Source organism: Panthera onca, chromosome C1 (genome assembly GCF_046562875.1).
Source record: "Panthera onca isolate mPanOnc1 chromosome C1, mPanOnc1 haplotype 2, whole genome shotgun sequence".
Lineage (NCBI taxonomy): Eukaryota > Metazoa > Chordata > Mammalia > Carnivora > Felidae > Panthera > Panthera onca.
The window spans coordinates 101,149,754-101,177,186 of record NC_138346.1 but is presented as its reverse complement, the minus strand read 5'-3'; positions in this window follow the sequence as shown (position 1 = coordinate 101,177,186).

Sequence of the window (27,433 nt, the reverse complement as noted above, 5' to 3'; positions counted from 1 at the left end):
GTTGACAATGTCAGTGTGGAAAATTAAATTTGGTCAATAAATATAACAACTGAAAAGGTATGTATCTTCTCTCATGATTACCTTCTCTTGAGTTGGGGAGGGGCAAGACACAATGTCCCTAATGAGTGGCGGAAAAATTATCTAACATATTTCCTTAGTGAAAGCCTGTGGGCCACAGCACGCCTACCTTCCTGTACCCCACAAACATGTCTGTGAATGGGGGTATACTGTCCCAGGCTCATTCCAAAACCCACATAGGAAGTTTGTATCTTTCCTTGAAAAAAGAATATCGGGAAGAAGGCTGAATGATGAGAAATCCATTTTTACATTTCCTTCTCACTCTGCAATAGTAGCACCAGCAGGACTGGAAAATAATGTTCGAGTCTGAAGGCACATACGGTAACTACAGAAACCTCCTTTGATACTTCTGAAGTCATTTTAAATGGGCCGTCCATTTGTCTGAGTCGTACGACTTATCCAGAACCTAGTACAGTCATCTATCATCGCCCGCTGATCACCTGTTCCTCCCATGATCTTTGTGTTTGATCTTGGCGACATTAAGCAGCACGGAGAGCAAAAGCATCATTGGGTACCCTGCCACCTGCCCTTGTCAATCGACTTGATGGAGAGAACCTTTTTATTTGCCATTTACCCACTGCCAGAGAGGGTATACTGGGGTGAGTAGTGTATGTCTGAAGAGTTCAGCAGGGGGTTCAGCCTGCAAAAAGATAACCAAGTTAAAACACAGAAAATGGTAATGCTTTTAAGCAAGGAAGTGATGTCAAACACCAGGTGATCCATTTAAAGAATGGAGCTCCACTAAGAGGCTTGTACAATTGCTTCATGGGATATCTTCCCTCTTTCCTTGAAGGGTCAGCTTGGTCTGGGAGCTCGTCTCAATAGACTCAGCAGGTAACACCAACAACTCCCTGGCTAATAAAGGGCTTTTTCTATTTCGTTCTTTCTTTCTTTCTTTTTTTTTTTTTGTTTCCATTTGGACTGTGAAACTTAAGTAACTGCCCTGTGAAAAGCAGTCTATGCCAGGGCACTATTATCTGCCCATGCAGCCAAGGTCAACAGCAAAGGAATTGATGCCTGGAGTAGTAGATAGCTGGGGTTGGGCTGCCCAACAGTGGAAAGCTAGACCACGCTCAGGGGAAATGAGGAGTGGTCTATATGGGAGAGCAACAGTGGTGGCAGTTGGAAAGAACTGGAACATACAAACATCTCCAGCTTTCACATGACAGACCACAGTGCTCTACAGCATGAGAGTCCTGGGAAGGTCAGAGGCAGACTCCTAAAGTGCAGCAAAGGGCACCCTGTCTTACATTCCTGAATGAAACTTAATAAATATAAATTTATTTGAAAAACATTTCCATTTGGAAAACAAAGATGACTTCATCCCAATGATCCTGAATTATTCTTTCTAGAATAATAATTATATATTTGTTATGTTAAAATAGATACTATTTGTGGCATATTACATCATACAACATACCTAAAATTTCAACAGTTTTATTTTTAATTAGTTAAAAGGAACGTGTGTTTCTGCTACATCACATGAACAAACGAACCAAGAAGGTCCATTTTGCGACACAATCCAAGCCATGTGGAAATGGTGGTCCAGGTTTTGTTTCTGGAGTCTGGATTAGGCTCTTATTAAAACTTCAGTTCACATATTGTGGAGAAGGAAACAGGAACTTAATTCTGTAATTGCACTAGAGACCAATGAAGCGAATGTTCTTTGCAATAATTCTAAAAAAAGAGGGTAATGAGGGGATTCTCCTTCATCTTTAGCTTAGATATATTATAAATCTGTGAAGCATGGACATTTTTCTATCATCTCATTTGTTTATCATCCTAATTGAAACTTCATCAATGCTTCATTAAGAGCATCCAACTTGGGGCACCTGGGTGGTTTGATTGGTTAAGCATCTGACTTCAGCTTAGGTCATGATCTCATGGTTCGTGGGTTCGAGCCCCACATTGGGCTCTGCACTGACAGCGTAGATCCTCACTGGGGTTCTCTCTGTCTCTCCCTCTCTCTGCCCCTTCCCCACTTGCGTTCTTTCTCTCTGTCTCTCTCTGTCTCTAAAAATAAATAAATAAACTTAAAAAAGAGCACCCAATATTAATACTTTGATTTAGGGGACTAGTACAAAATTTCATGCACTTTCTGCCCAGAAGTTTCTTTATGGATTTTCTAATAAGAAATTCAGCAATGATTTTCATATTCCACAAATTTCTGTGCTGGAATGTCTGGTGTGAAGAAATGGCTGTCTTGTTTTGTGAAGAGAAGATATAAATATACCTATTAAAATATATATATTTGTAAAATATGTATAAATACATATGAAGAGTTCATTGAAAAGAGTAGCCCCTGGTTCAAAGTACAAACATAATTTCTGCCCTGGAGCATCTTCCATAGATGATCCATAATCTTGATTCACCTGCCATTACTGTCTCCATTTTACTCTGGCTCAAGCATAAACAGATAATTTCTTTCCTTGGTTCTGCTGAGCAGAACTGCGACATCATGGCATTTCTGATAAGAGCTTCACCAAGAAAGAACAAAAACCACAGTGAAAATGTAAGTGCATCCTCTTTCCAGCGGACAGTCTTCCACCTTCTTGCGTGAAGCTATTGGACTGACCTTTGAGGTTTTTCTCCTAGAAGTTACTTTTCCTGTTTTTTTTTTTTTTTTTTGTAAGAAGTAGATGCTTCTTTCCTCCTGCCACAAGGGAGCAGCATTTAAATGTCATGTTTCTGCTTGCAGCTACCTAAATATACGTCTCCAGCCCCAACCTCACCTGTGAGTTTTCAAAGCGTGATGTCTTCATTTAGAGGCCCACTGGCCTTAAGAACTCATATTCTTTTTTCCCCACACTCTGCAATCTTGCCATTAGTAAGAGGGCCACTACCTAATTTCTCAGGCCAGAAACCCAGAGCTTGATTTCTCCCCTTCCTTCACTGCTGACTCCAACAATAAATACACACGTACGTACACGCACACATGCACACACACAGACACACGTACACATGCTTCGTTCGTTATCAGTTCTGGGGGTTCTACTTCAAACACAGATTTTCGAACTTGGCTCTTAGCAAATTCTCTGCTCCATCGTCTGTTCCTGGATTCCTGAGTTCATTTCCTAACGGTGTTCACCCTCTCACTTGCTCCTCTATAACCCGTGTGCTGCCTGAGATGTAAGCATGAGCTTCCTAAATTAAAAAGTGGCTCATGGCATTCTTTTTCTTTCTCAGTTTTCATTTGGAAATAATTCTAGGCTTGCAGGAGAGTTGCAAAGACAGCACAGCGAGTTCCCACAAAACCTCACCTAGCCTCCCCTAACTTTCCCACCTTACAAAACCATGGCACAATTACTGAAAGGAAGAAAGCAGCCCTGCTATACTGTTAACGAAACTGAGGACATTCTTTGAATTTCTCGTTTTCCTACTAATGTCCTTATTCTGTTCCAGAATCCCATCCTCAATAGCACTCTTCTGCTTAGAAGCTTACAAGGATTTCCTACTGTACTTAGAATAAAACCCCAATTTTTAATCATAAGGCACCACAAGCTCTCTGCTCAGTCTATCCTTGCAACTCCATTTTTCTACATTCTGCCCTTTGTTATGCTTGACCTTACCGGACGTCTTTCAGTTTCTTGAATACCCTGAGCTGTTCCACACCTCAATGCCTTTGCATGTCTGTTCCCTCTGCATGGGATGCTCTTATTCTGGTTCTGCTCTTATCCTCCTCTTCCTGTGGTCAGCTTACATATAACTTTTGCCAACAGCCCTTATTACACAGGTCTCCTAGGGCCTTCTCCGTTTCATCTGTTTGCTTATTTCTCACACAGCAATTATTTTACACTTTGCAATTTTTTCAGCTTATTTCGTTGTTATCTGACCCACGAGAATGCAAGCTCCAGGAGAGAAGAGATCATGTCTATATTAGTTTTCTATTGCTGCTGTAACAGGTTGCCACAAACTTTGCAGCTTATAGCCACATAAATTGATCAGTTCCCAGTTTTGTTTGCCAGGAATTCAGTGGGTTCCGCTGTCCTCTCCACTCTGAGTTTCAAAAGCTGAAATCAAGGATCTGGCAGAGCTGTATTTGTTGCCGGGGACTCTCGTAGAGAATCTGCTCACAGGTTCATTCAGGCTGTTGGTAGAACTCAAGTCCATGAGGCTGTAGGACTGAGTTCCTGCTTACTTGCTGGCCATCAGCCGGGTATCACCCACTGTTCTCTTCTGAAAGCCACGTGAATTTTCTAGCTGGTGGCTCCATCCATTGTCAAAGCCAGCCACAGCAGGTGGAGCCCCTCTGGTGCTTCGAATCTCCCTTGCCTCTTTTCTATCCCATTTCTCTGACTTCAGCCAGGCAAGAGTCTCTGCTTTCGAGGGTTCATGTGATTTCATTGGGTTCGGCAATGGGCTAATTCAGGACACTGTTCACTACATACTGATTCGTGCTCAGTTTCTCGGATTTGCAATAGTCGGAGCAGGGATTTCATCGAGTGTACATCTGTAGCTTCAGCTCTTTCTTATTTCTAGTGGCTACGGGAAACAAGAGCGCGTGCATCCCTGAAAAATCAGAGATCTGCCTTCTCCTAATGTAAATTTTCTCTGCTACCGGCTGTCTCATCCTCTGGGTTACTTCACCTTCTGAGCATAACGCAGGAAACAACCTAACTTCTTGGTTAACTTTTGTTTGAGGAAAGCTTTCCGGGCATTTTTTAGTTTCAAATGACACCCGTTGACTTGGTCTTAACATTTCTTCCCTCCTTTCCATTTTCGTTTCAGCCGCTGACGTCAGTGCGGGGATGTAACGCGGGAAGGGTATGGACCATTGCTTGTGCCTGATCTTTGCATTTAAGCGTGAACAGGAAGCCTTGGGGCAGCCACTCTACCCTTGAACTGTGATCACCTCCTTGCCCTGCGATTTAACTGTGTGTACATATCTTTAGAGACAGTATGATGAATTGGAAAGACCAAACCTTTGTCACCGGCAAACTTAAATTCGAATTATGACTCCAAACACGAATGGCTACATGTCTTTCCTCACAATAACGGTCTCTCTGTCTCTAACATGAGTCCATATCAGTGCTCGTCAGTCAACTCAGAAACAATCTGGGAACAGAGGCTTTCCTACCCATTTTTGAATCCCCAGAGTTTACACAAACACACACACACTTAGAGCTCTCCATAGAGTTGTGGTGAACAGCGGTTATTGTTTGATTTGGTCACCAGAGAAGACATTCGTTCAATGATAAGGATCAGAAAGTTTAGGTAGATGGAATGAGAAAAAGAGGGGAAGGCACTTGAATAAATTGCTGAGTCCAGAGGCCCAGAAGGGACTGAGAGCAGATCTGTCGAAAGATTTTTAATCAGTTCACCTCTTGCTGTGAGGAGGGGAGTGCAAAAAATTTTAAATTAGGGTTCTGACCCTTTCTTGGCATTTCCATACAAGAGATAAATAGATTTTAGAAAAGGGAATACTGTAGGGTGTGGGGAGGAGGTGGAAAACCAGAGAGACAGAGAGAGAGATGGAGAAAGAGAGAGAGAGAGGGAGAATTTCTGACATTTTTTTTTGCCATTCTTTTCCATACCTGCCCACACTTCTACAATTTCCCCTTGGGGATCCCCTTGCTTTTCATCCAGTCTCCTATTGCTAAGTTTTGTGAGGCAACATGAATCCCTGAGGTACTCCTAACCCCTCAATGGAAGAAGAAAAAGCGGTGAGAGGCCGTCGTTATCAGGTCTCCTCACAAAGCACATGAGGCAACCGGTGCCCAGAGAAGCCCCTCCGTCTCTAACGTGAACAGTATCAGCCTCAGGAGGCCCAGGGAGGCCTCATCACCACCAGTTCTGAAAGCTGCATGGGGCAGTGAGGGAACTAGCAGGTTAAAGATGTCTGATTTTCTCCAAACAGGTTTCTGGCAATGTAGGAAGAGATTATGCATTTTTGAATAATAAGGCCTGCTGGGGTAAGGCTGAGACCTAGTCAGCGGAGGTGAATGAATCTGCACTCAGAGAAAATGAGCAGAAACCCTGGCAGCTAAGATACACTAGCATGTACTTTTGTTTTTCAAAAATAAGCCCATGTCTTTGCTCAAGATCAACGCCACGGGAATCAAAGCTCACTGCTGACAGATAAGTATGTTTAGAAGAACGGTGGCTTGTTGAAAATTTTGACTGGGGGAAAAACACCCAGATGATCTCTTGCAAACAGAAAGAGAGAAGCGATGTACAGATTCAGTTGTTTTTCCTAGACTGACCCGACCTTGAGAACTAACATTATATCTACGCAAAGGCTTACCTAGAGAAGCATTTGGATGCTATTGCTGTGTATGTGTATGTTTTAATCTGAAAAATTAAACACCTATTTATTGGGGGAATCCTTACAAGATATTGGTTTTCACTGACAGGATCAGGCCTCTGGTATCCCTCCTTTTCTCAGGTGTCACCTTTGTCAGCAACATTAGCACCGGTGAATCTTTTTCATTTACGTCTTACCAAGGGCAAGAGAGGAAGGAACTTTGCAAAATGTGATCATTAGGCCACTGAGCAGGTGAAAGGGAAATTGCTTTTGTTTCTGGACAGCAGATCTAGACAAAAATGTTAAGGAAAATATCAAATTTAGGAGTCCTTGTTCACCGTTAGCCATCCCTCTTGGCTGCCACCTACATGCCTCTTGAGTGTGTCAGCTGATGCACGTAAATTCAGGACCACTGGGTAAATTCAGGACCACTTGGATTTGAGTCTACGGCAGCAGAAAAATTGAAATGGCAATGAAAGCCCAAAGTTCAAATTCCAACATTCCCTTACCTGTCTGTTTCTTGCTTTGTCTCTAATTATCTTGAATAGGCACCTGAAACCCCAGAAACCGAGGAGCAGTAGCTCCTCACTGGCTCCAGAATTACTGGTGTTCTCGCTCCACGATTCACTTCCCAGGACCACCTGGGCTTTCTGGTGGGTATCCCCTTGAACTTGCCTCTACTTTAGGATGGCCTCTTTCACATTTGGGAGGCTGGTTAGTAGATTTCCTCCTGGTGTGCCCTTGACTGAATTTCTGGACCAACACTTGGCTTTGGTGACTCTGCCTTATATCACAACTGTGGATAAAAAGCATGAATGCTCTAGATGTCCTGCCCTCCCTGTGGCATACTACTGGAATGCGGTCACTTTTTAGTCCTTTTAAAGGGAAATCATAAGGAGAATGAATAGCTAAGTGGCTACCAGTGTCCAGGGAACTGAGGAGTCGGTGTGAGTGGATCAAACATTCAGTTTCGGTCTTTTGTTTGGTTTTAGGATCTAGAGGTTCAAACATGTTTGTCAGCCGAGGAAAACTGCCAGGGAGGAAGGAGAAACATATAATGTGCAAAAGAAAAGGAATTATTAATGGTAAAAACTCCCAGAGGAGGCAGATAAGAAAGCATGACAAGAGAGAATACCCTCCTGAAAAGAAGAAACATACCCCTCACCTACTAGAAAAATAGAAGATGACAATGTATGAAGATATAGAGAAACTGGGTAGGAAAGGGGCACTGTAGATGATCATTAATTTGACTGGCCTTAATATTTCCTAGGGATAGTGATTTCAGAATGATATAAATGGGGCTGCACCAACATTCAGAGTAATCCTGGACAAGATCTGGAATATCCTAAGCAGTATATCCCAGGTTTAACTTATTAGTGAATAAAATGTTCCAGAAAATCTAACATCACAAGCACCCACCTGTTCCAGCAGCATGAAGCTCAGTCTTTTCTTGTAATATCCATACCATTTCATCCAAAGATGCCTGGAAGGGTCATGCAAGTCCATGATGAGGGCGGGGGTGGGGGGCAAGGGTACCCTCTCACATGAATCAGGATGGCAGGCTTGTGGCTCCAGAGCTACCTTGTGCACACCACTCATCTCTAGGCTCTCCTCCCTCTTGTATGTGCTTCTGTTTTCTTTGCCAACTTTTTCGGGGTTGGGGGGACCACAGCAAAGCTGCTGGGCCCTTGTGAAGTGCTTCTTTCCAGCCACTGGTTTCTGCTTCTCACGGCACGCAGGCACTCTAGTTCAGGGAGGAGAGGAGAGTAGATCAACAGAGAGCCAGGAAGCTGGGGCCAGCTCACACCAAACCTAAAACTTCCAGCTACTTCATCTACACTAGCTACTAATTCAGTCCATTCTGTCAAACTTATTGTCTCAAAATGATTTTCCTCAGGAATCTCATTATCTTGTTTTGGGCTTGTTCTTCAAGGACTCTTATTCCAACATCAGTATATACTCAACCAACAGGTCAGATTCTTGTCCACAAGACTCTTTGACTTATGACAATGAAAGAGGGTGGAAGGATGTTTATCTCAGTGACTCAGTCCCAGGCATGAAACAGATTCCTAAAGGACCACCCTTGACTTAACTGAAGAGTGTGCTGACCATGCTAATTCCCAAATGAACATAATAAACTCATGCAATTTGGCGAGTGCAAGTAAAATGAAGTGATGCTGGGCTTCATTCTGATCCCTCCTGAGAAAGTAATCAAACTTTTTAAGGGTTAAGAATGAGGCACTTTCTTCTGAGTTAGCTGGATGTTTCGTTCCTATGGCAGCAGCTCCCAACCCCCTGCATAACTGTCCGTATGAGTCAGTACAGGAAAATGGGAGAACACTACACTTCCGAGATTTAGCCCTACACAGGCTGAGAGCTAAAATTTGCACTCCTGTTGTGCTCTGGAAAATTCCAAAGAAATTAACATACCCTCAAACTATGCCACCTCAGATTCCTGTAGACAAAAGAACCCATCCCCCCAAACGCACAACTCAGTATTTCACAGTGTCTGATGAAATGAGCTATAATATAACACAGCATATTAAAACACATGATGAAACAGCCATAGTGAGTGAGTCAGCTCGTAAAACAAACCAAAAAAATGGAATGAGATTCAGAGGAACTTGAGGTAATAGACTGATCATGCAGTATATTAAATAAGCCTATTTTAGGAGTAAAGAACAGAGGCGCCTGGATGGCTCAGTCAGCTCAGGTCATGATCCTGCAGTGACTGTGCAGAGCCCACTTGGGATTCTTTCCCTCTCCCTCTCTCTTTGTCCCTTCTCTGCTCATGTTATCTCCCTCTTTCTCTCAAAATAAATAAACACTAAAAAAATAAAGAACAGAGCAGAAAACATGGGAAAGAAGCAACATAGTCTAAAAACACTGTGAGCACATTTGAAGAGAGACCTGGAACATAAATAAATGGAAATCATCATCATTGACATGAAAAAACTCAATGCATTGGGTTACAGAAACTAAAGAAAACCCAATAATCAAAGGTTAGGTCTGAAGTTATGAAGAATGGAGCACAGAGAGTCAAATGATAGGAAATATGAAAAGGAATATGAAAAGGAGATATGAAGGGTGAAGTGAAGACAAGCATACATTTAACTGAAGTAAATGGCTGAAAATTTTCAGAATTAATGAAAGACATAAATCACCATATTCAGGAAATCAGAAATCTCCAGTGTATTTATTGTAAACTTATTGCAGTAAACTACAGAACACCAAAGACGAAAGAAGCTCTTAAGGGCAGTCAGAGGGAGAGATTGATTCCCTGTGATAGAAGAATAATTAAAATTACAGCGAATCTCTCAAAGTAAACAATAGGAGGAAAACAATGCAACAATATCTTCGACTTATTAAGAAGAAGTAAATGCCAAGACATATCTTTGTGCCTCGGTAAGTTGTTGTTTCGGAACAAGTTTGAAACAGAAATATTTTCAGATAAAAGAAAGAGAGTTTTCCTTGAGTTGATCTTTGGTAATGCAACCTTCAAAGGATCTACTGAAGGAAACTAAATCCAGAGGGAATAGCCAGAGGATGAAAGAACGGTGAACAAGGAAACTGATGAACTGTGGAAAATCCAACAGACAATGACCATTAGATAATAGTAGTAGCAGCCATAACAGAGAAGAAGAATATTTGACTAAAGAATTAAAAAGCAGTATTGTAACAAAATAAATCACTGGGCCACTATGACAGGTATGAAGAAAAGATACCGATCAGAGTTGAGGTATCCTAGTATCCCTACATTGTGTGGTGGGGGATGGAGAGCTCGATTCATTTCAGACTCTGTTGGGTTAACATGTGTGGTAGACATTGAGAGTGCTCCACAATAACTCTTTCAGTTCTTCTTCCAAAACACCCTGCTACCCAGTTTCCTTGCAGTTTGGGATGGCCTTGTGATTATTTCTGTGCAAGGAAATGTGTCTGATGGTGATGTGTATCAAGCCACTTACACAACCCTTTGCCTTCTATGCCTCCTGATGTCCTTATAGCAGCATGAGTTATTGAGAACTACTGCCTGAGTGCTCTTTGCATGAGCAAGAAGTGAATTTTTTATGGGTTAAGTCACTGAGATTGAAGGTTGCTTATACCATAGCATTGCTAATTTTATCCTGATGAGTATGAGATGAATGTTTTTAACCATAATCACTAAAATAATCTAAATAGATGATACAACTCCAGAATAATATAGGTGGAAATTTTGAGATGAAAATGGAAAGGACGGAAGAAAACTGCAAAAAAATCAGGGTAAAATGTATAAGCTTGAAAATAAGGTAAATTCAAGGATTTATGTACATGCAGAAATGGAAACACATCTTAACTGGCAAAGTAGTCCGTTAAGAGACAGAGGTTATCAAACTGGAGTGTTAAATATTTAACTATCTGCTGTTTATATGACATTTATCCAAAATATAAAGAGTAGAAAAATTAAAATATAAAAATGCCATATCATAATAAATAAAAAAATTGGTGTGCTGATGTAAATATTAGAAGAAATAAAATTCAAGGTAAAAATGTTATTAAGGATAAAATGACCATACAAAATGATAAGAGTTTCAATTCAAGAAGATATAGAATTCTAAACTTTAATAACAGCAATAAAAGCAAATACTGAAAATATGATAAAATTATGAAAATACAAAAAACTGATCATCCTATTAGGAGCTTTTAATACATCTCTCCCAGGAAATGTTAGGTCAAATAACAAAGCAATACCAATGACATAAAGGTTTGAGTCACTCAGTGTATAGACTTGACGTAATGGATATATACAAAACCTTATACAGAACAATTAGAAAATATTCCTTTTTCTTAAGTTCTCATGAAATGTGGATGCGATTTACTTTATAAGGCCTTAAAATGACTTTCAAAAAATGAATAGTTTTCTACAGACTGTGTTTGTTAACTAAAATAAAATTCAGCTAGATATCAAAAACTAAATAAGTTAAAAAGAAATCTAAAAATTAAAATCAGGGAACGCCTGGGTGGCTCAGTCGTTAAGCATCTGACTTTTGTTTTCAGTTCAGGTCATGATCTCACCGTTCATGGGACTGAGCCCCGTGTCGGGCTCTGCGCTGACAGTATGGAGTCTGCTTGGGATATTCTCTCTCCCTCTCTCTCTTTTCTCCTCCCCAGCTCATGCTCTCTCTCTTTCCTTCTCAAAATAAATAAATATTTAAATATTTAAAAGGACACACCCCTAAATAATTAATGGCTTAAAGAAAAATTCATAATAGAAGCTAGAAAATGAAAGCAAACAGGAATGAAAAGGATATACTACAAAACTGATAAGATGTGCATAGATGCAGGTTTCGAAGGGAAATATATAGACTTATGTGTTTGTGTTAAATAACATTTCCTTACTTAGGAAAAAAGAAAGATTGAAATTTAATTGGAAAAGCATGGTAATGAAGAAGTTTCATAGTAAAAGAATGAAAAACAATACAAATATTGTAGAAAAAATACGTAATACAAAAATGAGCAGCAATTCACAAATTAGAAAAGAAAAATGGACCTCAAAATGGGTAAAAGTTAATTCCTCCAAATCACTAATAAAATAAGCGTCTTTGTAACAGACTTGATTAAAATTTAAATGCACTTGAAAAAAGCATATGTTTACAAGAATAGTTATGTAAAGGGGACATAAGTATAGGTAGAGTTGTGATTCAAAGAGATTAGAGGATACTAATGAACAGTTTATCACAATAAATGAGAATGCACACTGGACAGTTTCCTAAAAAATAAAAATCACCAACACTGATTCAAGAAGAAAAATGAAGTTACCTTTTTTTAAAAAAATATTTATTTATTTTTGAGAGAGAGACAGAGTGTGAGAGACAGAGTGTGAGCAGGGGAGGGGCAAAGAGAGAGGGAGACACAGAATCCAAAGCAGGCCCCAGGCTCTGAGCTGTCAGCGCAGAGACTGATAGGGGTTTGAACTCATGAACGGTGAGATCATGATCTGAGCCGACTGAACCACCCAGGCACCCCAGTGAAGTTACTTTTTTTTTTTTTAATATGAAATTTATTGTCAAATTGGTTTCCATACAATACCCAGTGCTCATCCCAACAGGTGTCCTCCTCAACACCCATCACCTACTTTCCCCTCACTTCCACCCCCCCATCAACCCTCAGTTTGTTCTCAGTTGTTTTTTTTTTTAATTTTTTTTTCAACGTTTTTAATTTATTTTTGGGACAGAGAGAGACAGAGCATGAACGGGGGAGGGGCAGAGAGAGAGGGAGACACAGAATCGGAAACAGGCTCCAGTCTCCGGGCCATCAGCCCAGAGCCTGACGCGGGGCTCGAACTCACGGACCGCGAGATCGTGACCTGGCTGAAGTCGGACGCTTAACCGACTGCGCCACCCAGGCGCCCCTGTTCTCAGTTTTTAAGAGTCTCTTATGTTTTGGCTCCCTCCCTCTCTAACCTTTTTTTTTTTTTCCTTCCTTGAAGTTACCTTTTAAAAAAAATTATAGCAATTATATACAGAGTTAAATATCTACCAAGCTTAAAAAATTGAAAATACCAATTCCGACAGTTTACCAGTAAGTTCTTTCAAACATTCAAAGAAGAATAATACCAGATTATAGAAAAAAAAAAGATCACATTATCAAATTATTTATTTGATAAGATTTCATGAGTTTGATAACTGATCTAGAAAATGATAGATTTAGAACTTCAAGAAACTGCACCAATGGTTCCATTAACATCAAGCTCATATTATTTCATAAACCATGTGCAAATTCAAGTCAACAATGTAGCAAATATTTCTATCAACGTCTGTATCAGATGCTGCCATTTGTCTCCTAGATCCCCCGTTCAAGAATAAGGCTCTGTTTTCCCAGCTATCAGGAATGTTAGCTTTTGACAAGTTATAGCTGAGTCCTTTGGACAAAGGGAGGTGCTTCACCCAAGGTTATGTACCTTCACTCTGGTGTCAGCCCATATCCAATGGCTGGTCAATATTGGGATACAAAGGCCCTTACCTCAGCCGGAGACAACTCTGGAGCACCATTGTGGTTCCAGCACCATCTGTAGTTGGCTTTGTGGATGGAAGGTGAGTGAGGGAATGTAATCAGACTGATACCTACAGGGCTTCCAACTGTATTTTTAAGATTCTGTTTCTTAAACAAAGAAGCCAGTACTGAGATATTCATTATGTTATATGTTATATACCCCTGTGCGTTTCTGAAATATTTAATGATAAATAAATAATTTTAAAATAAATTGATATCAAGAGCTTGGGCTTTGCAGCCAAATAGATCTGAGTTCAGATTCCACCTGTTCATCCATTTACATGACAAATTACACCTCACTGAGCCTCTGTCCCCTTACCTATCATTAAGAATAAGAATTCTATTGTGCCTCTTTAGGGTGTCTATCCTGGTACCTAGCTCTTTGAAGATGCTCAGTGTATGCTAAGTCAAAAAATAAAATTTGGAGGAGAGAAGATCAGTAGAATACGGTGTTGAAAGGATAGGAGCAGTTAGAAAACCATCTGGTGGGCAATTTAAACCAGAAAATCTCACTGAGAGATGACCGCTCTGTAGTAGTTATCTGAAAGCTTCAGAGAAGATCAATAAGTATGTGAATTGTAACTCAAAGGGTGAGGATAGGAGTAGTGGTCTCCTTTGGAGACGCTTTTAAAGGGAAATGTGTGCCTATGGAAAATCTCAACCACAGTGCGGATGAGATGGTAGCAGATCATTTGTAGAAAGGCATGGGCTCTCAGGAAGATCCATCGACTGATTGGTGATTGATTTATTTTTTAAGTATAGTTAACATTAACATTAGTTTCAGCTGCACGCTATAATTACTCAACAATTCTATACATTTCTCAGGGCTCATCAAAATAAGTGAACTCTTAATCTCTGTTTATCTATTTCACCCATTCCCCCACCCACCTCCCCTGTGGCAACCACCAGTTTGTTCTCCATATTTAAGAGTCTGCTTTTTTTGTTTGCCTCTTTTTTTGTTTGTTCATTTATTTTGTTCCTTAAATTCCACATATGAGTGAAACCCATATGGTATTTTTCTTTCTCTGACTGACTTGTTTCACTTAGCATCATGCCCTCTAGTTCCGTCCACATTGCAAAAGGCAAGATTTCACTCGTTTTTACAGCTGAGGCTTAAGAAATGGTTTTTTTTTAATTTTTAAACTTTTAGTTTAAACACATTGAAAAAAAATGGATGGAAGCAATCACAATAAAACCAATACGTGAAGAAAGAAACAAAAAGGGTTTCAATTTACAACTAAAATGGCTTTGCAAAGAGCTGGTACAAGAGTTGATTGGGAGAGAAATGATTATCTGGGAGGCAGATAAGGGTGGGCTTGCAGAGCTCTGGTGGGAGCAGGAAGTTGCACACAGAAAGATAAACTTGGAGACCCAGGAGGACAGAGGTGAGGGGACTTATGGATATGTTGGTGTTAGTTTTGAAAGAGTGGTAGGATCTGCATGGATTGGACTTGCAGGGGATTTTTGGCTTTCCACCCCTTTTTCCTCAGAATCTAGACTGGAAATTTCCTTTCTTGACTTGCTTAGTCTGTTAGGACAATGCAGATATTCTACGTGAAAAACTTTCGTCCTATAAGTTACCTTCTACTTTAACGTCCTAAGATACTAACATAAAGAGAAACCTAGGCTGTCAAATACCTTTCAGGACACTGGCATTGCATTCTTAAAACTAAAGAGATCTCTTTGGGTTAGACACAGAGGTTCTCAACCCTGGTGACACATTAGAATCCCTTGGATGCTTTGAAAAAATACCTGTGCCTGGGTCCCCAATGCTCAGAGATTCTCAACTACTTGGTCTTGAGTGGAGCCCACGTACAGTTCTGTTTTAAAAACTTGGCAGGTGATTCTAATTTGCAGCACTGATAGGGAGACCCTGGTCCAGAATTTCTCAAATCTCAATCCACCTGCATGTAGCTTCCCATGTATGATCCTACAGCCATCGAATCAAACACTTGAAATTGGGTGGTTGAATCATGGAATTGTATTGTTCTAACATGCTCCTCATGGACTCAAAGTTTGAGAACCACTGTCTTAGTGCTAAAACATCCAGTTAGGGGCGCCTGGGTGGCGCAGTCGGTTAAGCGTCCGACTTCAGCCAGGTCACGATCTCACGGTCCGTGAGTTCGAGCCCCGCGTCAGGCGCTGGGCTGATGGCTCGGAGCCTGGAGCCTGTTTCCGATTCTGTGTCTCCCTCTCTCTCTCTGCCCCTCCCCCGTTCATGCTCTGTCTCTCTCTGTCCCAAAAATAAATAAAAAACGTTGGAAAAAAAAATTAAAAAAAAAAAATCCAGTTAATTCAGAAGAAAGTATTTTAGTCTTAACCCTTAAAAAGTTTAGATGGATTTTCCAAAAGAGAACAGAAAAAGGTCCAGCATCACTTTATTTGACCCCCACCCATCAAATTCCATGAATTCAGTAAGTTCCTTTGGGAATTATCGTGGTCAGTACACTCTTCCGTCAAACTGAAGGGTGGTCCTTGGAGAATCTGTTTTCAGAGATTTTTAAGTTTTGCCACAATAAAGGACTCTGGCTCTAACTGGCATCCTGTTCTATGATCTCTTTTCTCAAACATTTGACTTCCCATGGAGCCTTTACTGTTGATCACAAAAAACCTCTGCTTTGTTGGGTTGGCTGCCCAATTAACTCTCTTTTATCATCAGATGATCTGCTACTTCCTAAAGAGTAAGTCTTCTGAAACACACACATGACAAGAGCAATTGCCTTTCTCTCAGGAGTCACTGGACGTGTAAGCTCAACTAGCAAGACAAGACGTGTCTATACCAAATGACACACTCCAGCAGTCAACTTCAATCTAGCAATGGAATCATTGAATGGCTTGTTCTACACTCCAGTGGTAAATGTCAATCTAACAACAGAATCATTGAAACACCTTCAACAATTTTTTAATCTGTATGTTTACAAGGCTCTTGCAGGAAAATAAGCCCTAACATACTTCTATTTGGCAAATGAAGAATAAGAAATTAGGAGAGGTAAACAAATTTAGCCACATAAGCTCAGAAACATTGTTGTGTAGTTGAGACTTGAAACTAGTTCATACTGAAACTAGAGTCTGGGCTTTTTTTTACTATAACACACTGCCCTGTGCAATTTAGTGATGATCTGGTCCTGAAACCACGTGTTGGGCTTCTTTGTATAAATTCTCAGGGAGTTTCAGTTATCTTACCTGTAAAAATGCAAATGCGTGTCTGGACAAAGGATTACAAACTGGAAACTTTCAGAATACATACAAACAGAAAACTAATTTTATTTGGAAAACTCGGGTTATGTACGCACTTAGGAAGGGTGTGGTAGTCAATACTACTCTTAACCAAACATGTCTACTCCTCCTCTTCTGGCACATAAGTAGATTGCTCGTCTTCACTCCCTTGTATTTATTTATGTCTATGCAAGTTGCTTTGGACAATTGGACACACAACAAAGTTGAGAGCCAGGGCACAATTTGCCACATTCTTGTTTTCCATCTGTCATGGAAAGTTAACAGCATTTGAGATGGTGGCTGCTTCATTAGTCTAGGTCCAGGAATGAGTAACGTGGATCAGAGCCCACAGCAAGCCCCCAGCAAACATGCGGCATTAGTAGGAAATAGTCTTATGTTGTTATGAATTTCTAAAATTATGGATATTGTTTGTTGCAGTAGCATATGCTAGCCTATCCTGACTGCTAAGGAAATTAATGCCTGGTAGTGAGTTCTACATGAGAATAACACCAAAAATAACAACAACCGTAGCTGAATATATGTTGCATTTCCCTAACGGTCATTTGGCAGGTGGTGGGTAAACTTCTCAAAAGCTAGTATGCTGTTTTTCCATCTTATTCAGGGGCAATCGTTTGGTAAAGATATTATCTGCCGTAACTGGAAGAAGTCAGAAAACAGAACACTTGTACCAAGCCATCATATAAAGAAATAAGCTCTAAAGACAATTGACTAGTTTGCAGAAAGAAACGAAGCGTATAGAAAGAATTATGAAATTCAGGGATTTGTAAGTTTGGAAGAGGCAGCTGCTTCTTAACCCAAAATAACTAAAGCATAAAGCCAAAAAGGCTTTTGAAGAATGATTGGCTAAAACTCAGCCTTATAATGAGGATCAAATCAAGAGTATGATTGGACTAAGATAACTCAGAATATGGGTGATGGGCATTGAGGAGGGCATTTGTTGGGATGAGCACTGGATGTTGTATGTAAGCAATGAATCACGGGAATCTATCCCCAAAACCAAGAGCTCACTGTATGCACTGTATGTTAGCCAATTTGACAATAAATTATATTTAAAAAAAGAGTAGCATATTCCTTAATTGGACAAATTGACTCAGAGAAGAGTCAGCAAGAAGGGCCTATTGAAGCTTGCTGTGCTTAAGGTACCCTCAATAACTGAAGAATGCAAGGGTGAGAATTATGGGGTTGAGAAAGTGAACACACACAGACCACACACACACACACACACACACACACACACACACACACACACACATATACATAATCTAGGAAATATGACTAGAAAAAACCTTCAAATGGTGCTGATAATATATCATCGGCTCTCCTGGCTGTCCAGCTTTGTCTTTGTAGACCTTAGTATTTCTCAGCCTCTGTAATCGTGTGGCCAATTCCATATAATAAATCTTTTTTCTTTCTCTCTATATACACCCTATTGGCTCTGTTTCTCTGGAGAAACCCTGACTAATACACCTTATTAGTTTTTATGAGAGTTATACAGCCAAAGAAACATTCTGCATGCACTAAGCAATGAATGAGAGCCAGTCTGCATATGCTTCCTCCTTTATTTAGTCAATACAAGTAAGTGTTTGTTTGTTTGTTTGTGATATTAGCAAATATGATTACTTAACTAGTTGAATTGAAGGTTCCTCTTATAATTGCTTTGCTAATATCAGTCTCAGTTATATTTCATAAATAAAACAAAGTCATTCTTTCCATTTCATTGATGATGCTTCAAAAGCAGTATTGAATAAATCACTACTTTTAAGTAAGTATGCTGTACATCCAGTAATGACTTCTGTATCCCTTCTGAGTTGCGAAGAATGTGCATTAAGGCTATGCCAAACAACAAAATGTACTTTTCTGAGGAAGAAATTTGTTTACTGTGGTTCTACTTGACTAGCAGTTTAAATGAACTCAATTTAAATCAAAATCAGCTGCCACGTACCCTTAAATCTATGAATAAAATATTGGATAGTGTGCAGAGTGATGTCGATTAAAATTACTTTTGTTCTTTGTCTCAAACTTCTCTGAAAATTTGCCAACATCTATTTGTTCATTACTTAGTGCAATATGACGATAAGTCATTTATTCCATGCCATCAGACAGTGGGGCTTGGTCCCCAGTAAACCATGTTTCGAAATAAAGTCAACTAACATCTTTTATACTACAGTTTTATTGTTAATGACCATTCTTTTCTTGGGTAAGACTCTTTATAACTACATAGCACTTTATGTATTTAAATACATAAATAGCATTCCTTAAGTACGGAAAATCCATCAGCACTGACATGCTTGAACATATTTTTGCTGGTTAAGGTCAACCTTGACAAATTCTCACTTTCATACTCCAGAGACTTACAGTCCAGGAACTATTGAGGTAGGTGCAGATCTGCTTGTCCTTACTCTAAATGATTCCAGATGACTGAGTGTTGGCATTTCTTTTTACTAGATTCATTGTTCCTTACTCTACTGTAAGCAATACTATCCATATGCTGTCAGTTTATTCATATTTTAGTCATAGTTAGAAACCAGCATGTCTATGGTGGAGAAAGAAAGTGGAAAACTCAGGGAGACAGTGTTGAGAAAATCATTCTTAAAAATTCCACCTCACCGCTTAATTGCCAGATTCTTGAAGAAGCTGCAAGTGTGGTATTTTTATGTTACTTCAGGGTGACTTCTGTTGTTGTTACTATAGGGGTGGGTTAGCTGTTTTTGTTTATTTGTTTTCTGCCATGGAAGAAGCCATACTGTAATGTTTGAGGTGTGCAGGGTACCTGTGGCCCAAACGTTTGAGAACTGTTGGCCTGGCACATGGACTTTCTACAGTATATTCTAAAAGATACTAGTTTTATAGGATATTGCCAGATGATATATGAAAATAAGGCTTTGTGGTTAAAGAAGTCTGGGAATAGAAATTTAAAGTTATTACAGGACACTGCTATGCAATTATGGATCACACATTTTGATTTGCAGTCATGAATGTGATGGTGCACATCATAGATTACCAAGAGGGGTCACTGCCAGGATGCCCATGTCTTGTTGGCTCAGGATAGTCTTGGATCATGCCTGCTATCAATAATAAAAGCCTCTATTCAGTCCTTTTTACATTTTATAAATTTTATACCCCTTTCACTCATTTCTCCCACTCCTAACTCCTCATCTCTGGAAACCACTGATCTTTTCTCTGTATCTATGAGCTTGTTTTTAAAATGATTAATTAATAATATTATTATTTAGATTGCATGTAGGAGAGATTATACAGTATTTGTCTTTCCCTGTCTGACTTATTTCACCTTAGCATAATACCCTTGGTGCCCATCTGTATTGTCACAAATGGCAAGATTTCATTCTTTTTTATGGCTGAACAATATTCCTTTGTGTAAATTCATATATATATATATATATATATATATATATATATATATATCATAATTTTTTTTACCCATTCATCCATTAGTGGACACTTAGGTCGTCTCCATATCTTGGCTATTGTAAATAATGCTGCAATAAACATGGAGGTGCACAGGGGCGCCTGGGTGGCTCAGTTGGTTAAGCGTCCAACTTTGGCTCAGGTCATGATCTCACAGTTCCTGAGTTCGAGGCCTGCATCGGGCTCTGTGCTCATAGCTCAGAGCCTGGAGCCGCTTCAGATTCTGTGTCTCCCTCTCTCTCTGCCCCATCCCCACTCATACTCTGTCTCTGTGTCTTAAAAGTAAATAAAACATTTAAAAAAAACTAAACATGGAGGTGCACGGATCTTTTCAAGTTAGTATTTTTGCTTTCATCAAAAAATAACCGAAAGTGGAATTGCTGGATCATATGGTAACTCTGTTTTTAATTGTTTGAGGAACTTGCATACTGTTGTCCACAGTGGCTTTACCAGTCTACGTTGCCACTAAGAGTGCATAAGGGTTTTCTTTTCCCCACATCCTCCACAACACTTGTCATTTTTGTCTTTCTGATACTAGCTATTATAACAGGTGTAAGGCGTTATCTCACTCTGGTTTTGATTTGCATTTCCCTGATGATTAATAATGTTGAGGATCTTTTCATGTACCTTTTGGCCAGCTGTATGTCTTTTTTGGAAAAGTGTCTATTTAGATTTCCACCCATTTTTAATTGGATTTTTTCTTTTTCTTTCTTTTTTATCCTTTTCTTTCTTCCTTTATTCTTTCCCTTTCTTCCCTTCTCTGTTCCTTCCTTCCTTCCTTCCTTCCTTCCTTCCTTCCTTCCTTCTTTTTCTCCTTCCTCTCTTTCCTCTTTCTTTCTTTCTTTCTTTCTTTCTTTCTTTCTTTCTTTCTTTCTGCTATTGAATTGTGTGAATTCTTTATATACTATGGATATTAGCTCCTTATCAGATGTATGATTTGCAAATATTTTCTCCCTTTCTGTAGGTTGCTTTTTCATTTTGTTGACAATTTCTTTTGTTGTGCAGAGGGTTTTATGATTATGCATTCTCATTTAAAAATTTTTGATTTTGTTGTTTTTGCTTTTGGTGTCAGATGCGAAAACTCATCACCAAGACCTTTATCAAAGCACTTACCAGCTGTTTTGCTCTAGGTGTTTATGGTTTCAAGTTGTACATTCAAGTCTGTAATCCATTTTGAATTAATTTTTGTGTATGGTATAAGATAGTGGTCAAGTTTCATTCTTTTACATGTGGCTGTCCAATCTTTCTGACACCATTTATTGAAGAGACTGCCTTTCCCCATTGTGTATTTTTGACCTCTTTGTTGTGAAGTAATTGACCATATATGTATGGGTTTATTTATGGACTTTCCATTTTGTTCCATTGGTCTACATGTCTGTTTTTTTGTCAAGACAATCTTGTTTTAATTACTGTGGCTTTGTTACAGGGTTTGAAATCAGAGAGCCTTCAGTTTTGTTCTTCTTTCTCAAAAATGCTTTGGATATTTAGAGGGTTTTTTTTTTCCTTCTTGTGGTTTCATACAAATTTTAGAATTATTTGGTCTATTTCTTTGAAAAATGCCATTGGAATTTTGATAAGGATTGCATTGAATCTTTAGATTGCTTTGGGTAGTAGGGATATTTTAACAATATTGACTCTTCCATCCCTGAGCATGTAATATTTTCCCACTTATTTGTGTTTTTCAATTTATTTCATTAATGTACTATAGTTTTCAATATACAAGTCTTCACCCCTTGCTTAAATTTATTCCTAGGAATTTTATCTTTTTTTTGATGCAATTGAAAACAGGATTATTTTCTTCATTTCTCTTTATGATAGTTCATTATTAGTATTTAGAAACACAACAGATTTTTTTTAAATATTGATTTTGTGTCCTGCAACTTTACTGGATTTGTTAGTTCTCATAGGTTTTTGATGGAGGTTTTTCTAGGTTTTTTAAGGATTTTCTATCTATAATACCACATCATCTGTGAATAGTGATAATTTCTCTTCTTCTTTCCAATTTGGATGCCCTTTATTTCTTCTCCTTGTCTAATTTCTCTGGCTAGGACTTCCAATACTATGTTGTGTAGAAGTGGTAAGAGTGACTATCCTTGTCTTTCTTGATCTTAGAGGAGAGGCTTTCAGCTTTTCACAACTGAGTATGTTGTTAGCTGTGGGCTTGTCATATATGGTCTTTATTATATTCAGCTGTGTTCTTTCTATACCCACTATTTTGAGAGTTTTTATCATAAGTAGATGTTTAATTTTGTCAAGTGTTTTTCTGCATCTATTGAGATGATTATATGATCTTTATCCTTCATTTTGTTAATGTAATCTATCACATTGACTGATTTGGTGATATTGGACTATACTTGCATCTGTGGAATAAATCCCATTTATGGTATATGATCATGGTATATGATTCTTGGAATGTATTGTTGAATTCAGTTTACAAATATTTTGTTGGGGGTCTTTGCATTTATGTTCATTACAGATATTGGCCTGTAATTTTTTTTTCTTGTGGCGTCTTTGTCTAGTTTTGGTATGAAGGTATTGCTGGCCTCATAAAATGAACTTGGAAGCGTTCTCTCCTCTTCTATTTTTTGGAAGAGCTTGAGAAGAATTAGTATTAATACTTCTTTGAATGTTTTGTAGAATTTATCAGCGAAGTCATCTGTTCCTGGACTTTTGTTTGTTGGGAGGTTTTTGATTACTGATTCAATCTCCTTACTTATTATTATACTGATTCAAGAGGACTTTTGTTGTTGTTATTATAGTGGTTGGTTAGCTTTGTCTTTTTTTTTTTTTTTGTAATGTGGTAACATAACCTAATATAAAATTTGCCATTTTAACCATTTTTGAGTGGCATTAAGCACATTCATATTATTGTGCAACTATCACCACTATCCACCTCTGTGATATTCTCATCATCCCAAACATAAAACTCTGTGCCCATTAAACAATAGCTCCTTGTTGCCCTTCCCTCTAGTCCCTGGTAATCATTATTCTACCTTCTATTCCTAGGAATTTGGCCATTCTAGGTGCCTCATATGGGTTAGGATGCTTATTTCTCTTAGCATAATGTTTTCAAGGTTCATCCATACCGTAGCATGTGTCAGAATTCACTCCTTTTTAAGATTAAACACCATTGCATTGTACGTGTAGGTCAGATTTTGTTTATCCACTAGTTCATCATTGGACATTTGGGTAGTTTCCACCTTTTAGCCATTGTGAATAGTGCTGCTGGTAACATTTTGGTACAAGTCCCTGCTTTCAACTTTTTTGGATACATAACCCAAAGTGGAATTTCTGGATCATATGGTGATTTCATGTTTATATTTTTGAGAAACTGCCAGACTGATTTTCACAGATGTTGTATCATTTTACATTTCCACCAGTGATGTATAAAGGTTCCAATTTCTGATCCTCATAATACTTATTGTTTGTTTGTTTGTCTGTTTATTTATTTTTTAAGTTTTAATTTACATTCCAGTTAGTTAGCATTAAGGTTAACTAGTTGGTGTAATTTAGTTTCAGGTATGCAATATAGCAATTCAATCAATATTTGTTATTTAAATTAAGAAAAAAGGGGATTTCTGGGTGGCTCAGTCAGTTAAGCCCTGGACTTTAGCTCAGGACATAATCTCATAGTTTGTGGGTTCAAGCCCCTCATGGGGCTCTCTGCTGACAGTTTAGAGCCTGGAACCTGCTTCGGAATCTGTGTCTCCCTCTCTTTCTGCCTCCCTCTCCCAGCCTCTCTTTCTCTCTCAAAAATAAATAAATATTAAAAAAATAAAAGCTATCTTAATGGGTATGAAGTGATAACTTAGGTGACCTTTGAGTAATATAGTTTTAAATGTTAATTGATTAGGCTAAGAGTTTTGAGGCTGTACAGCATCTGAACCATGTTCAAGTTCAGTGTTGAAGTTTACCCATCTCCAGTTAAAATCTCCCAGATATAAAATTAAACTAAGGTATATTCATTAACTGCATAAATATTGTACCATTCACTGTGTTGAGTGTCCTACCAGGCATAAGAGTACTGCCACATGGTTATGGTGAATTCCAGTGTATTTGAGAAATTAGGCCAAATGGCTCTTTAGATGAGATGTGGAGGCAGTGATACTATGCTACATTTGATTCTTTATTTGAGATCTTTTAAGGTAGTTTGCCACGTACCATCGTAGTTGTGTGCAACATAGTGTTGCTTATTCTGTCAATATGTACAACTAAAAACAGTGTCCGCTATTCCTGATGGCTCCATCTAACTCACAAAAATCCTTCAAGCTCCAGGATATCTGACCACCGTACTTCGTATGGATATGCTCTTTGGGTCTGAATGGTCTTCAGATGTAACATCCTAAATTGTTACATCACTCCTCTGCTCACCTTTCCCACTCTCTTAAGGAAGAAATCTGGCCTGGTCCATGGTCTGCCTTCATTAATTAATTGTTGTGCTCTCCCTCTGGGCCTGGGGATCACGCTTTCCTCCTTCTCAGGACAAACTCTTACCAGCCCCTAGCAATTACTTCTATTTGACTCTCAAGCTGGCCGCCAGCCTACCCTGGATGAATACAACTCTCTCACACTTCAGAGGCTCAGAAAGTTGGCCTTTCCACTGGTGTTTCTATTATGAGTCTCTTTTCATAAAGTGAGTAATCCAAGGTCAGATAGAGCTGAGCTGGTTGGTTTGAATTCCAGGTTTACTGAATCTTAGGTTTGTGGTCCTTCTACAATTATAGGAAATTTCTGACAAAGGTAGAGTTTACCTTTGTTTCTGAGCCAAGACTAAATGCAAGAAAAATATGCTAAAACACTTTCTGATTCCCTCTGTAAGGCAAATGTCTTTTTTAGGACAGTAAAAGTTAGAACCAAAGTTCTGACTATAAATTTATATTTTCCTTTTTTTCCCTGACTTAATATTTGTTCAGCACAAGTTTATCTTGAGATTTCCTACTAATATTGCGTTTTTAAGCCTCATGTTTTCCCATGCATCTCTTATTTAACCAAATAAATTAAGAGGATAGATATATTTAAGAGCTGAAGCTCCAAATGTAATCTTTCATAACTTAAAAATATTGCAGTCTGGCCCTGTCTCCCAAACTCCAAATATTTATCTTAGGGACAATCTTTCTTTGCCTAGCAAATCAGGGCCAAGCTTTAATTTGGCAGGGAACCAAACTCTCCCAGGTGACTTTGATCCCTGAAAGACTGACTGCCTTTAAAAGGCTCATGTTTTATTAGAGGATGTGATTAAAACATGAAAGCAAGTGGTAAAATCATGGCCAGGGAGACCGTCGGAATATACGGTCTACTCTCTAGAGAGGATTGATTTGAGGTCTATTAAAATGAAATTATGCTGGGCCATAATGCAGGGCAGTTGTGCTATGAGCCGCGTCACCCCACATTTCCATATGCATTGCAACACTGTATACGTGAGTGATCACATTGGCCAATTTGTATGTACCAGCCCATCTACATAGAGAGGCTGCTTCTGCCCATAGAGCTATGTTTAACCTAGCCTTAATAAACAGTCTTTTGTCTCTTCCTCCAGCCTCTCTGGTCCTTAGGCTGGATATATTATCTTCTTCCCTCTGTGATCTATGAGTATTTTTGCCAAGACCCCCCTGTAAATGTCAATGTTCTTATATGTCACACTTGGGAGATGATGAGCTCCTTAAGAACAGGAAATGAGTTCCATATGCTTTAATATCCTCAGTCCTTAATAAAATAGAAGGTGCTCAATAAATATTTGTTGAAGGAATGAGGATAAACTATGGGCAAAATTCTGTGAATGGATCTGCTTAGTTGGTCTCCTGTCTGTACCTGTCTCTGTCATGGTACTAGCAGATGCCTTTGTAAATATTTAGTGACTTAGCTGTCACCGTGCCATTCTGTAAACTCCTTCAGGGAAGGAACGGTAAGGTATTTGTCCATATGCTCCGCATCCCTCTTAATAGCAAGGGCTCAGCATGTGTTTGTCGAAGGGAATTGTGATCTACAGCCGCCTCCCCTCCAGCATGATTTTGCATTACCCCTCTCTCTGTGTCACACTACACAAAATGTCTCCCAGGTGGCTCTCTTTGGCCTCTTTATATTTGCACTTGCTATATGTCCTCTGCTACCCTGGGCACTAGTCTTGTCTCCTCCTCACCTAACCCCTCATTTTCCTTTAGGTACTACTTCACCCTTCCATCTTGCATTCGGGTTTGCAGGCACACCTCTCAGGTTGAGCTCGGTGGTCCTATGTTACGGTCACATAGTCGCTGGTGTTTGCGTTACCATCACCTTTATTCTACAGTATCATTCCTTTGGACTGGAACATCTTCCTTTCTGAACTGCAAAGTCCATGGACCTTGCTCTCCAATGTTAGCTCATCCTCCACCGTGGTTCCTGACACAATTTAGATATGAAAGGAAACTGGGACGCCTGGGTGGCTCAGTTGGTTAAATGTCTGACTTCAGCTCAGGTCATGATCTCACGGGTCGTGAGTGGCAGCCCTGCATTGTGCTGACGGCTCAGAACCTGGAGCCTGTTTCAGACTCTGTGTCTCCCTCTGTCTCTGCTCCTCCCCCACTCGTGCTCTGTCTCTTTCTCTCTCAAAGATGAATAAACATTTAAAAAAGATATGAAAGGAAGCATCTTTTGAAGAAATAGCATTCAAAGTTCTCCCCAACCTGGCCCCATGCTCCCATCTGCCACATTGTCCACTGTTCTCCTACTCAACCTCTGTATCTTGTAACATTTATAGTTCAGTTCCTCCCTTACAGTTTTGCATGGAATGTCTTTGCACTTCCTTCTAACTGTACTTAAAGCCCATTTCTCCAATAAATGTTCCTGGGCTTCATCAGCATCCATTTATTAACCTGACCTTCAGCAATCTATGATATCATCATCTGTACCACACCGATTAGTTCCTGAAGAAATTCTACCTCATGCTGCTTGTTGAATGTGACATTTGTGTCTTTCACCAGAACATTGTCTTTGGTGGCTTCCATGCGGCACTGGCTCTTCTCAATGGCGCCCTCTTCACACACCAGTTAGTTCAAGCTGGCCAAGACTAGACTTCATAAACACATAAACACATGCAAATCTGATAGTATTATGAGTGTGTGAAGGGAAACAGAAAACGACTTGTGAAATACTGTTTTTGATATTGCAAAAGAAGCATCCAAGTAGTTGTCACAGGCAAAAAACCAACCAACCAACCAACCAACCAGCAAAAACTTCAGTATTTTATTGGATCTCTCTGCCCTTATTTGATGGTTTTACGTTTTTTTGTACTTTTTACTTCTTTTTTTTTTTTTTTTTTTTTTTTTACCGGTATCTTTTTGTTTGTTTGAGACCTTTAGGTTTCTAAATCTAGCCCAGAGACAGGTTTAAATGAGTTATCTTTGACATCAATTTCAGACTGGTTTATACTAGACTGGGAAACAA